Genomic DNA, 12,112 nt, shown 5'->3' on the forward strand with positions numbered 1-12,112 from the left:
TCTTTTTAAGGCTTTTAATGGTTATTTAGGCTTAGGAGCTTCTACCTTCTTTGAAATATGACCTGAAAATCACTTTTTCTCCTCCTCTTTCACATTCAAATATGTTCATAATCCATCCCATTATTCAACTAAACATGAATCACCGGATACCCATTTCTTTCACTATTTTCACACACTTTATTTCTCAACTTTTTTCTCCTTTTCAGTCTTTTTCTTTTCTTTCTTCTCACTTTTTTTTTCATGGAGGGGTTCCATCTTTTTCAAAACAATACATCAAAGGGGGAATTCTTCAAATTTCTTGACTTTCCTTCTTTTTCACCACACCCCCAACTTAGGCTTTTGGCCTAAGTTGGCTATTCAAACGAACCAATACTTCATGAAGTTTATGGGTGATGGGATAAAGAGGTCAAAGTTGTTCAAGTTTCTTACAAAGAAAAGGATAGGCTCAAAAGATATCAAGCAAGGTTCACACTTCTCACAAGATTGGCCACAAAGAGGTATATTGTTAAATTTGTTTAATCTTCAAAAAATTTGCCTAAGATCAATTCAATTTCTTGCTTCGCTCAAACAATCGGACCAACAGGGCAAATTCTAGGTGTCATCAAGCACAATGATCAAGACAACCTTATAACACAAGGCATTGATAAAATTATCAACAAGACTTCACTTTTTCTAGCTAGCGTGCAATGTTCATCACAAGAGACCTAATCGATAATGAGGTAGTCACAATGAGATGCTAAAAGTTCACATATTGCCTATGTTACTTATTTTGCCACATCGTAGATGCACATTTATTTTGTTCAATTAAGAGCACTATTCAAGTCATCGGTATTGACCACAACCGACACTCAGATTTGCACAAGAACAACCACAATCACACATAAAAGAGGTGGCAAACTTTTTAAACTTGGTTCAAAACCATTTCAACACCATTTTCATATTAAAGCAATAGGCCACAGTTTATCAACAACAATAATCCAACAACCAAGATGTATATAAGCCAATAAGCTCTAATATTCACAAAAACAACCCAGAAGAGGTAGGTATAGAAATACCTCACGCCACCAACAAAAAGAAGCAGTTGTCCTCAAATGCAAATAAAAATAAAATCACTCTAAAAAAGGAACAGAAAAGAAGGAAAGAAGATCATCCTACCATGCTAGGACTGGGGTGAAGTCTGCATATCAATCACTCCCTAGTCACTGCCCCTGTCTGGGCATTAGTGCCTAGTGTCTTAGCATCATTGGCTCCACTAGAGCCCACCATAGACTTGTCCCTCAACAAGGCCTGCATAGTTGTCTCTACCATGGCACCCTCTAGGTCTGCCAAATCATCGTAGACAGTCTCATCTGTCACACCAAGCTTCTCCTCATCTATCTCAGCCTCGGACTTGGCAGGTCCATCATCAACCCTAGTATCATCTCCAGTCGTGAGAGCCGAAGGAACCTCAAAACTGGCTGGAATATTAGTGCTCGCCATATCGGGAACCTCCACCGTCCTAAACAACATAGTAAAATAAGTGGACTTCAGATGGTCCACATCCTTCCTCAACCCAATAATATCAGCCTTCAAGGCTGTCACCTCATCTATAGCACCTCGAGTCTCCTCACAAGCTGCAACTCTAACAGTAAGGGCATCTAGTGCCAACTTGTGATACCTCATTTTAGCCCTAAATAGGTCCAAGGCAGCAGCTATCACCCTCTTTATTATCCCAGGCATAACAACCTCAACTCATAGGGCACGCATATCAGCTGAATGAGCCAGAGGGCCTATCTTGTATAGCATGGCCTGGGTGATAGGGGTCGGGAAGTAGCATCAGAAGTAGTGGAAATGGGTGCAGTACATGAACCAATAGCACCAGAAATAAAAGGTCCAAAAGTACCTGAGGGCCTATAAGCCTAAGGTGACATGATTGCCTCTGTAAATAACATATCAACATGAACCTCTGGGGATGTATCCACCAGAGCTTCCCTTCTCCTTTCAGCCTCATTCCATAAGTACTCAGCCTCAATAGGTCGGATGTCACTATATGAGGTAGGTGTTACCTCCACATTCGTCTTATCATCTCTAGGAACACGGCCTATCTATACAGCTCAGTAATCAGCACATGGAAGTGAAGTGAGGTCTGGCGCTGTTTTTCCCTCATGGACATCTCCTGCTCAATTAGCTACCCTAAATTCAACCTCTTCTTCGCAATAATGGAACCAAGGCAAGCTTCCTTCGGGTGGCGGAGGATGGACTCATTCTGAGACGGTAGAATAGTGCTACTAATGAACCCGAACCAGTATCTGGCAGCAATGTTAAGTTCCTTCTTCTCTATGGGTGCACCAGCCTCAATCCTCCTCGTGGTGACATTGGAGAGGAGGGGTGCCATCTAACCCTTTAAATCCTCCAAAGCCTTCTTCTATATCAGGTCAACGTAGTCATGCATACAGTTCCTAGAGAACCCATGAACTTCATTAATATCAGAGCATCGACACTTGACCTTTCTTCCCCAAACAACAACAAAATCAATTGGTTTAAAAACACGTTCTTGCTTCTTTCTCTTCGGCAGTAGTTCACCGTAGGCTGAATAAAACTTCCGGACCCAAGTAGGAATGTATGGGCCTCGGGGTTAGGTGAAAACCTCAAACTTATGGAATTTGACAGTGGCAATCTAGACGGATCATTCATTGCTTTGGAGTGTAACTTCGCTCTCTTGGCCTGTAGCAGCTGATCATCCTTAGGTTCGGAGATAGACGTCTGAGAATAATTCTGAGAACCATCTTCACTTCCAAAGGTAGTGAAGTGGGTGGCGTAAACCCCCCATGGTGTTGAAGCTCTCCTCCACAGGTGTAACATCAATGGGCTCCTTGCCCCTTCCTTTACCTCCTTTCGGAGGAAGTTTGGTAGCCTTCGTCCGGGTAGCAGCTGCTTCCTCATTAATAGTGATCCCACATGCCCGCTTCTGTGGTGGTACGTCTCTACCATCTACCTTGGGTCTAGCCATGCCTGCAATTCATGTGTAAAATGTTAGAAAAATTACAATGAAATTGTTGCAGGAAAACTCGCCGAATCGATCGGTGAGTCATCAAATCACTTTGGCAAGTTCGGTCGGGCTCGCCGAAAGTTCCAAAACAACAAATTTCAAAAATCAAAGCTAGTTGGTGATGTCCAGGCCATTCGGCGGAAGATTGCCGACACCAATCAGTGAGCTAGAAGTAGCTCGCTAAAATTTACAAAAAAATTATGGGGATTTAGGGCATAGAAGGGTGATCAGAAGGGACATTCAGTGAGTCACCGAGTGAACTCGACGAGCACATGTGTATCGCCGAAAGTTACAAAACACAACCTCAACATTTAGCGAAATAAAAGGCGATCCAGGGGACGTTAAGCGAACCTCCAAACCCTTGGGTGAGCTCAACCCAGCTCGCCAAATGGCCTAACGTGCCAATTTTTCACCCTATATTTCAAAATCAAGCCCGCGACCTACAAAATCAAAATCAAACACTTACATTATGAAATTAAAGCAAGACCTATATTACACATGCCCTCGAGGTACTCTGACTTCCCTCGATTTGGCCAAAATTGGCCAATTGACGTCTTTTTCCCTTAAGAATGACATCATCCGCTCTATCATAGGACAAAATTTGACAATTAGCACAATTCTGGACTGCTTAGACTTCGCCCCTCTAGACCCATGATCTTTACAACACAACCCAACAGTTTAAACTCAATTTAACAAGAAACGACACATGAATCTATGATTTAATGCCAAATAAATTCAATTTCAATTAAGAACGGGAAAACCATTTACAACACAATGATTAAAATGATATTACCCACATATATGAACAACAAAGTATTAGTAGCATTTGAGTTCAACCAACAACTAAGTTTGGGGTTCGGAAAACCAACCTTTTATGCCAAAATTTGTAAAGCTAGGAGGCAAAGTAATTTCGAAATCCGTCCTGAGCAAAGATACCAAACAAAACGAGAATAAAAATGCAAGGATACGAAAACTCTAATATCGGTGTGAGAGTACGAGAGTTGAACAAATGAGAGTGAAGGATTTTTGAATTTAAAACCATTTGGTCCATTTAAAACCTTTCGTTTCGCGCGCCAGTAGGTGATGTAAGTAGCGTTCACCGACCCACTCGATGATGCGCCGAATGGTAATTTGGCTCGCCAAGTTTTACAGTACTCCCAGCAATTTAGGGATTCAAATGACGGTCATATCGGGCTCGCCGACCTTTTCGGCCAGTTGCTGACCTTTTCGGAGAGTCGCCTACTGAGCTTTTGGCTCGCCAAGTTTTACAAAATCCCCCATCAAGCCGGTTGGTTCAAACAGCGGTCTAAATAGGGCACGCTAACCTGTTCGGCATGCCACCGATTGGACTTTTAGCTCTCCTATTGCCCATTTTCCAACACTTTTCACTTTTCAATCTGCAAAATCAACCCATTATTCAAAAGCAAAGTTTTAAAAAAAAATACCAAAAACATGGGTTGCCTCCCAAGAAGCGCCTTATTTAACATCGTGGCACAACAAAGATACCAATTCAAACTTCATGGGGTTGGCCATTGTGTCACTAGGCAACCCTCATTTTGGCCTTGGGTTCAAATGTTTGTGTTTCCAATTGCTTGATGGACACTGAGTGCGAGGTAACCGTTTGATTAAGTGTAGAGACATCCTCTGTTATTTCCTTCAAAACTTTGTCCAACCCTTCCATCTTATTTAAAATGCGCTCAAGCATGTCTTTTGTACGAAATTTATCCAGGTCAGCCTTTTTCTCCATAGGCTTTTGACGTTCATGGGCTAGAATGTATCTTTCCTTCCAATTGGCATTACGATCACGCCATTATCTCTTACGGTCTCTCCATCCATCATCTCTATTCCAACCCGAATTTCCACCTGGCCTTGGATAGTTTGGACGAAAACCCCCTCATTGGTTTGCAAGGAAGTTCACTTCCTCATTATACAACGCCTCAAATTATTCTTCTTCAGGTTTTGCTCAACCAATACCCACAACATTTACACTCTTCAACCCACTACCCTTCACATTTTCGACAATATATCTAGTTGGGTCATCATTTTGGCCATATTTTTGTCTTTCTCTTGATCCTTCTCGATCTCCTCTTTTGGCATCCTAAAAGTGAGAGGAGACACTTGGTCCTCATGAGTGTACCATGATCTATTGATATTGGTCATGCCATGAAAGAGTTGAGACGCTACCTCATAAAGATATTGCATTATACCTCCGGGAACAAGTTGATCAGCAACACCTTTGTTCACCGAGTCAACACTCACATAGAAGTATAGTAGCAACACATTGTTTGGAAGTTCGTAAGCCAGACATTGAAGTACCAACTTCTGAAATCTCAACCACGTCTCGTGGATTGGTTCACCCTTCAAGCATTTGAAATCTTGGATACTTTCCCTTAATGTCATCATTTTTTATGGGGGAAAGAATCTCACAAAGAAAGCCTATGTGAGTTCATCCCAAGTGGTGATGGATTTCCTCGATAGATCAACTAACCATTTGGTAGCTTCACCCTTCAAAGAGAATGGGAGCAACCAAAGACGAACTGATTCTTGTGATATGTTCTTGAACGAGAACGGACCACAAACATCCATGAAGTTCTGAATATGTTCATGGGGATCTTCATGGGCTAGCCCTCCATATAATCCTTTCATTTGCAGGAGTTGTAGCATTGTGCTAGTGACATGCAAGAAAATGTTCCCCTCAACCGGATGTAGAAGTATTTCACCAACACCACCCAATTGAATCGGGTCATTCACATTGTTAAGATTTCCAATGTCATCTTACTGGCCAACTTGGCTACCATTACTCATGTGCATGTTCATTTCTTCCTCTATTCAAAACAAGCCAACACAAACACAAAATAAAGTAAGTCGATTCAACTACAACACAAAAAGATTACCGCTACAAACATCAACAATAGAATTCTAAACACCACTCCCCGGAAATGGCGCAATTTTGGATAAAGGCTCAACCACACCTCATCCAATACTAGGTGTGGCCGATCGAAATCTAGTATAAAACTCAACGAAAGGTTGAGGTCAAACCCACAGGGAGCAGTACAAGTTCGAAAGTTACGAATGTAATTTAATTGGTGGTAGGAATAGAATTTATCAAAAATACTTAGTTAAATTGAAAAGGGTGACAAGAAATGTTAGATAGGGGGGATTGGTTTGTCAATTAACAACTAAAACGAATACGAAAATAGGGGTTATAACAATATTAGGAGGAATTCTCAAGATGTTATCAATTATAGGCTAATTATGCTATATGGGTAATCGAAGTTTATTAATAATTTGTTGAATCACTGTGGGTAGGCTAGACTATAAGTGCAATAGTTTTCTCTTGAACAACTATTACGGTTCAGGCAAGTTCTCTCAAACGTCGACAAACTTAACACTACAAAATAGGCCAAAACCTTAATTTAGCGTTTGTTGAATTTCTTGAGCGTAGAATTTTAGGTGTGAATGAGAGGGTTTGATTTATGAAAACTGATTTTTCTACATGTTTAGTGCAATTTAGATGACCTCTCATGGGTTTTTAGGACTAAATTACCCCTAAAGAAATAAATAAAACAAGTTGGCTGTCCAACTAAATTTTTCAGCAGGCAGTGAGGTCCGTATTGGCTCTGAAACGCAGAGCCATCGCGGAGTTGCTGCCAGGTTTGAGCATCGTTACTAAATAGGTTATAACTTTTTACTCAAAGCTCAAAATTTAGAAAACTTGATGAAGTTAGAAATATAATTTGAAGAACTTTCATTATATGTCTTGTAGCCCATCTAACTCATCCTGTACTAAGAGTTATGATAGTTTGAACTTGACCCAAAACTCCTAACTTAAGCATAGCTTGCAAAAATTCAGATTTTGCTATTTCCAATTTAGTTCCTTTTTGAACTCAAGGTGCTACATCTAGTAACCTTAACACTTAAGAAATTTTAAATTTCTCGGTAAAATCCTACTCACAACGAAGGATGGTTCATTTCTTAGCTCAAAATTTTACGGGGTCTTATATGCAGTAACCGGCCAAACCCAAGAAACTTCTGATATCTAATGGAGAGAGAGTTCTGGGCCATTGTTGTACTGCCTCAATTTTCTTAGAATCCACTCGGATCCCTTTGCTAGATACCACATGACCAAGGAAAGCGACATACTGTAACTAGAATTCACATTTTTTGAACTTAGCGAATAGCTGGCGATATTTGAGAGTTTGCAGAACAACTCTCAGATGAGTTGCATGCTCCTTCTCACTCTGAAAATAAATGAGGATATCATCAATAAAGACAATGAAGAACAAGTCCAAATACTATTTGAACACCTTATTCATTAGGTCCATGAAAGCTGCAGGAGTATTTGTTAGTCCAAAAGACATGCCTACAAATTCATAATAACCATACCAAGTTGTGAAAGTTGTCTTCAAAATGTCACTATCTCTGACTCTAAGCTGATCATAGTTAGATCTGAGGTCTATCATAGAAAAGCAACTAGCACCCTGAAGTTGGTCGAACAAGTCATCAATTTTGGGGATGGAATACTTATTCTCTATTGTGACTTTCTTCAATTGCTGATAGCCAATGCACATTCTGAAAGAACCATCTTTCTTTTTCACAAACAATACTGGAGCACCCCATAGAGAGATAATGGGTCTAATGAAGCCTTTATCTAGAAGGTCTTTCAACTGATCTTTCAATTCCTTAAGCTCGGCTGGAGCCATTCTGTAAGAAGGAATCAAATAGGCTGGGTATCTGGAAGAAGATCTATTTCGAAGTCGATTTCCCTTTGGGGAGAAATTTCGAGAAGATCTTTTAGGAATACCTCTAGAAAATTATGTACTACGGAGAGTGACTCAAAAGTTGGGGTTTCAGACATTGAATCCTTAACCCAAACAAGATGATAGAAATACCCTTAGGAAATAATTGTTTTGGCCTTAAAGTAAAAGATAAATTGACCTCTAGGCACTAAGCTACTACCCTTCCATTCTAAGGTTGGCTTATTTGGAAACTGAAATCGAACGATTCTAGTTCTATAATTGACTGAGGCATAATAGGAATGTAATCAATCCATGCCTAGAATGATATCAAAATCTACCATTTCTAACTCTACGAAGTTTACTAAGGTGACTTTCTGGGAAACTGTGACAGGGCAATTTCTGTATACCCGTCTACCTATAACTGGGTCACCAAGTGGAGTAGAGACTGAAAAGGGTTCTGAGAGAGTTTATGGACTGACACCAAAGTTTACAGCTATATACGGAGTTACAAAAAATAGTGTAGCCCCTGGATCTAACAATACATAAACATCTAAATGAAAGGCACGTAATGTACCAATGACCACATCAGGAGAATCTTCTTGGTCCTGACAATCCTGGAGAGGATACAACTTGTCAAGACGAGGCACCCTGCTGATTTAGGCGACCTATTGGTGTTGCTGGAGCTATAGACTAAGACAGAGTGTTGTTACCTCCTTACCCCTACCTGGAAGAATGGAAATCCTTCAACCTATGGCCAGACTGACCACACGCAAAGCACCCTTCCCTTCCTAGAAGACACTTGCCTAGATGGTTCTTACCACAATTTGGACATGTTGGGTAAGACATGTTACCTAAAGTACTCCTCGGAGACTTACACTCTGTTTGGATCATTGTTACCCATTGTTTCATAATGTACTGTATTATATTGTACACTATTGTACTATACTATATGGTAGATACAATGTTTGGCTAGACTATATTGTTTGTTGTTGTTTACTAACATTTTTATTGTTTGGTTTGACTGTATCGTACTATATTGTAATTTATAAATTAACTAAAATATCCTTAATTATTCTAGGGTATGAGGTTTGACTAAAGTTAAATAATATAGGGTAAAGGGTAAAATAGTAATATGAAATATTATGTAAGGACATAATTTAAAAAAGAAATTAAGTAACAATGGGAACACACCAAATCGGTTGTTCCATAAAATGGGGATTTTTATTGTTACATAACAACGAAATTTAACAATACAATACAATATATTTTAAGTAACAATCAAAACAAACATTGTAGGTATGGTAATGATACAATACAATACAATGGGGAACAATGATCCAAACAGAATTTTAGGGCTATGCCTTACCTTTCTGATCCTGTCGAAACCTGGGGGATGGAACGCTACCTAATGAAGGTGTAGGGGTTGTAGTCTTTTGTTAAAACTGTGAGCAATTCCCACCACCCGACTTTTGCTGAGAGTATTAATAATTCCCTCTTCTAGCCTTCTCGTTGTCCTTAGCCATTTCCCTCAGCTTATCTCCTTCTACATGTTGCGCATAAGTCTTGAGTTTGGAGATATCCATGAACCCTACAAGCATAACATTCATGAACTCAGTCTTCACCAGATCAGTTACCCCAAACAAGAACTTATTCATTTGTGCCCTTGGATTGGCAACCATGTGTGGAGCATACCAGGAGTGCTAGGTGAACTTCAGCCCGTACTTTTGTACCGACATTGAACCCTGCTTCAAGTTCATAAACTCTTGTGCTTTGCTTCTGTCAACTCCCTTGGAAAGAACCTTCAGTAAAACAATGCCATGTCACAGGAGCTACATCTGTACCCATGTTGTCTTTCCAATTAGTGAACCAGATATGAGCCACATCCTTAAGTTGATAGGATGATAACTCAATACTCTCAGTACCAGTCACTTGCATTACTCGAAGAATCTTCTTAACCTCATCAATAAAGTTCTATGGGTCCTCACAAAACTTAGACCATAGAAACTCAAGCGGATTCATCCGAACAAAGTCTCAAATTCTAGTTGCAGTTTATCCACCAATAGTGTTTGAAGGAACTGGGCCTACTGATTGTTCTGATTGGCCAGACTCTGAGCCAAGAGCAGGATCACATTCCGATATTCTGCATTTGTAACCTCATGGTTCGGGACTAGATGAGTTGCGTTAGCATTGCATGCATTGGCATTCCATGTGTTAGCTCTATGAGTAGGCATGATCTGAAACGCATAGTAACGGATTAGAAAAGAGAACTTGAATCATACCTCATGCATGATAAGAATAGCAAAGAAGGTGAAGTTTTTCTTAAAACACTTTGTAGCCTCCCCCTCATAGATGTGGTGTGCTTCACACCCATGAAAGAGACTCTACTTAGTGCGTCTTGATAAACGCTCAACTACACCTCATATAATACTAGGTGTAGGCAATCGTAATCTAGTATAAAACCTAATGAAGAATTGGGGTCAAACCCACAGGGAGCGGTCTAAGTTAGAATTCAGTTACGAAGTTACAAATGTGGTCTAATCGGTTATAGGTATAGAAATTATTGAAAACATTTACATAAATCAAAGTGGCTGACAACGAATGTCAGATGGGGGGATTGGTTTATCAATTTGCAACTAAAACATTTATAAAAAACAGGGGAATCTATAAGTAGAGAGGAATGCTCGGGAATGTGATCAATTATAGGCTAATTTCTCTATATGGGTAATTGAATTTACTAACAATTGCTAAATCTCAGTAAGTAGGCTAGACTATAGATGCAATATCTTTCTCTCGAACAACTATTATGATTCAAGTGAGTTCTCTCTAACCTCGATAAGCTTAACAATGTAAACAACCAAAAACCTTAATTTATCTACTCTCGGCAGAATCAAGTTTAGGATTCACTCTATCGAACTGAACCCACTTCAACCCAATAACTACAATTATTAATGGAAAACCTTAGTTCTTAAACCTCTTTCTCAAGCAAGCCCAGAACACTAAGTTAGAATTGCATTTGCAACAACAATTCATAGATTACTATACAACTATCGATTAAAGACACTTCAATTAAGCATTAAAATCAGTAAAAAAAAATACCCATAAGCTAATTAAGCCAATAATCGCATTATCACACCCTAAGAATTTGGGTTTTAGCTATACATCATAAAAAGGAAGAAACAATTACCAACTATATTAGCTATGAGCTGGGTAATAGTTTCCAAGTCTCTACAATGCTTCAAATCGAACTAAATAAAAAACCCCATTGAAATACCTCAAAACCAAGTCTCAAAAGCTTCAAAGTCTACAATGGAAAACTTAGGAGAACTAGATTTAGATTCTACAATGCTTGAATAATATTCTGATCTTTTTTCAAATTTCAATTGATAGTTTCACAAATTTTGGCCTTCAGGGCCATTAGGTGAAATAAGTCGTGCGTCGCCAACTAGGTCGGCAACACGCCCTTTGCTCCAGTCCATCGCCAATTTTCCTTGGCTCTTTGTCCTCAAGGTTCTGTGACTTTAGGCGATCGAGGTCAATGTTGCCGAGTCGTTCAATGGTCTGCCGACTATCCATATCCGTCGCCATGTAGGTTCTTCCCCAGGGTTAGTATGCTAGAACTTTAGGCAAGTTAAAGAGCCACTTGGCATTCCCCGAGTGGTCTTGGCGACCACCAGGATTGCCTTCCTTTAATTTCTTCAGCTTTTTCACTCCTTTTTACCCGGTAATGTCCTTGTCTTGCTTCTTAACCTTCATTGCTGCAAATCACCACTTTAACATCAATTTAGAGCATAAATTAGGCATTGAGGACACTAAAACTATGAAAAGAAAGCCCTAAATTAGTCGAAATCTTAGACTCAACAACACCCCCAACTTAAACTTTTGCTTGTCCTGAAGTAAAATTTAAGATCAATTTGTTCCACAAGGATGTCTACAAACAATGCTACTGAAGACGCAACACAAATGCACACAAGAGGTTCAAACTTCACATACAATGTTCAATTGTGCACTCTAAGTTTTAAATTGTGACTCACCATTATCAAGTATACTTAAGCTCACCATGTCTGCTTCAAATGCATGTTCAAGCTCAACAAAAGCATTCAAATGCCCTCACAACAAGGATAATTCTATGCTCACACAAAATTCCTCAACAATTTAAGATACCAGAATAAAATAAGACTCTCACACTCACAAAGATGAACACATGCATGATTTCACCCATAAGTTTGCCCTTATTTTCCAATCAATATCCGTTTCAACTCACTCAAGATCACAAAGGTCTTTTTAAGGCTTGTAACAAGGTTGAGTGTAAAGGTATGGTCTTTTTGGCTTAGTTGATTCTACCTTT

The sequence above is a fragment of the Solanum stenotomum genome, chromosome 2 (genome assembly GCF_019186545.1).
Source record: "Solanum stenotomum isolate F172 chromosome 2, ASM1918654v1, whole genome shotgun sequence".
Taxonomy (NCBI): Eukaryota; Viridiplantae; Streptophyta; class Magnoliopsida; order Solanales; family Solanaceae; genus Solanum; species Solanum stenotomum.